Genomic DNA, 2532 nt, shown 5'->3' with positions numbered 1-2532 from the left:
TGTTATATACCTGGATGACTGAGAAAACAAACTTTGTGTTTTTGAAATTAAATGGAGGGATTTGCTTGCAGTTTGTCAGCAAACCAGCCACTAGGCAGCACAAGCCAGTGTATCTCTTTTGCTGGTCCCAAGCCCGGGTAAATTGTGAAGGTTGTGTCAGGAAGGGCGTCCTACGTAAAACACTTTTGTCAAAAGTAATACTGTATGCGAGTTCAGCAAAGTTAAGTCAGGTCCTCTGGATGATTTCTTTCTGTTGAAATGTTTTGCTTTCATCCAAACACTTCATCAATCCGAGGAGCCACAACAAACTCAGTCTTATAAATGGAACCTTCACATAGAGCGCCAACCAGTTTGATGGCTGAGTTTGCTTGTGGCTTCTCAGACTGATGAAGTCTTTTGAATGAATGAAAAAATGTTTCAACAAAAAGAAACCATCCAGAGGACCTGATTTAACTTTGTTGGATTTTCTACCTGGATTATTGAGCATGAATCAAGAAACATGCATGCACATTTATTCATTCGTACTTATCTACTCACACAGACTCATGTTCTTGCTGCTGTTGTTCGGTGTATTGTTTTGCACTAGTAATGTTTAGCATATTTCTTAGTTTTACGTATTTCTTAGTTTAACGTATGTGGCCAGAACGGGAGGAATTTAAAAGTTTTGTATAAAGCTCGGCAGCACGGTGGCGCAACTGGTAGAGCTGCTGCCTCTCAGCGAGCAGGTCCTTGGTTCAAACCCCGGTCCAGGGGCCCTCTGGGTGGAGTTTGCATGTTCTCTCCGTGCATGCGTGGGTTTTCTCCGGGTCCTCCGGTTTCCTCCCACAGACCAAAAACATGCATGTTAGGCTAATTGGTAACTCTAAATTGTCCCTAGGTGTGAGTGGGAGAGTGAATGGTTGTTTGTCTCGTTTGTCTCTATGTGGCCCTGTGATGGACTTGCGACCTGTCCAGAGTGTACCCCGCCTCTCGCACAGTGATTGCTGGACATGGGCACCAGCGACCCCCGTGACCCAAAATGGAATAAGCGGGTAAAGATAATGGATGGATGGATGTACAAAGCTCAACAACGCAAGCTGGAGGATGTTATGATGCAATGACTTAAAAACACCACAAGTTCAGAAATGCACTTTAACAACAGACTGAGTTCTACAAAAATATAATTTATTAATTCAATTGAAACAGATAATCCTATTTAAAAACCACAGACTTCAGGGATATTATGTGATCCCTGAGGAAAAAGGGGCGTGAGGTAAAGACAAACATTTCAGTTATTCCTCAAAACAAAGCACGCAATAATGCATCAAGCAGATGCAACAAAACAAATAAATCAAATACAAAAAAATCAGAAAATAAATCAGACACTACAAATAGTGGAACAAACTGTTAATGTTCAGTCATGCACCCCATTACAGCAGGGGCAGAGGAGACATGCACTGTCCATTTGACCGGATACCAAAGCAGCAGCAATGGATGGAGCAACCCAAACTAAAAGTTGTCACAAACCAAGACAGCAGAGCATCCCTTGTGCTGGAGCGTTAAGCACAGTGTGGTGCACCTAAAAATATGTCACCACATTATCATTATTATTTTTTAAATCTTGAAATATATCTCATATAGAATTTATTCCATTTTCTACAAAAATGAACAAATTCTATTTTGTTTACATTTCAGCATATTAATTTGCCTGTATTTAGTGTTTTCCTGAGGTTAATAAGTGAGCAGTAGTGACGAAGTGGAACCTTTGTTACGGGGGCCTTGCGTCCAGGTTGGTTTTGACTGGACGAGGCTGCCTCCTTGTGGTGTGACGTTGCACGTTCGTGGTGAGACGTATTGTGTCACTTCCTGTTTGTCTGCTGGTAGCTCAAGTGAATTGTTTGCTCGAGTCGTCTCTGTTTTCTGGATTTATCTGTCTTTTGCACAGTTTTTCATTCTAGTTCACAAACACACTTAGTACAGTTGTTTTTCTACAGTTGGATAGTGCTTAAAACACCTCTTATCTTTATCCTGATGCATGCTCAATAATCCAAGTAGAAAAATCTAAAAAAGTTAAATCTGGTCCTCTGGACATTAAAAAAAAAACAAAAAAACAAATCAACAAAAAAAATGTAGAAACGTTTCGTCTCTCATCCGAGAGACTTCCTCAGTCTGAGGTGCTGTATTCAGCTCAGTCTCTTAAACAGCACCTTCTCAGAGTGGATCAACCAGTTTTGCTGCTGACAACCAAAACCAGCTGATCACATGCTCAAGAAGGACCATCAGCCTTACAATGGATCATTAGCACACTGATGGCTGTTTACTGTTCCCAGAGGGCTGAGTGATACTAGCAATCACAGCATTGTAAAAGGGGGACAGTTGAACCCGGAGGCCTCCACCCCTGTTTAACGATGGACGATTTCTTTTCACAAAGATGGCCTCCTTTACTCCTCTCTCAAACCATCGTTCCTCTCTGTCCAGGATGTGAACATCTTCATCCCTGAAAGAGTGACCGCTGGCCTGGAGATGAGTGTAGACCACAGAGTCCTGGCCAGC

General features: G+C 42.0%; 1 protein-coding gene across 1 annotated transcript in view; it reads right to left on the bottom strand.

The window, feature by feature from the left end:
- The window catches only part of scube1 (signal peptide, CUB domain, EGF-like 1), a 491162-nt gene that overhangs the window by 21238 nt on the left and 467392 nt on the right, over positions 1-2532 (bottom strand). The gene's annotated exons all lie outside the window — the stretch shown is intronic.

This window comes from Nematolebias whitei, chromosome 22 (assembly GCF_014905685.2).
Source record: "Nematolebias whitei isolate Nwh7 chromosome 22, NemWhi1, whole genome shotgun sequence".
NCBI classification, from domain to species: domain Eukaryota; kingdom Metazoa; phylum Chordata; class Actinopteri; order Cyprinodontiformes; family Rivulidae; genus Nematolebias; species Nematolebias whitei.
Note: the sequence above shows the minus strand (reverse complement) of the source record. Positions and strands in the feature narration are given on the sequence as shown.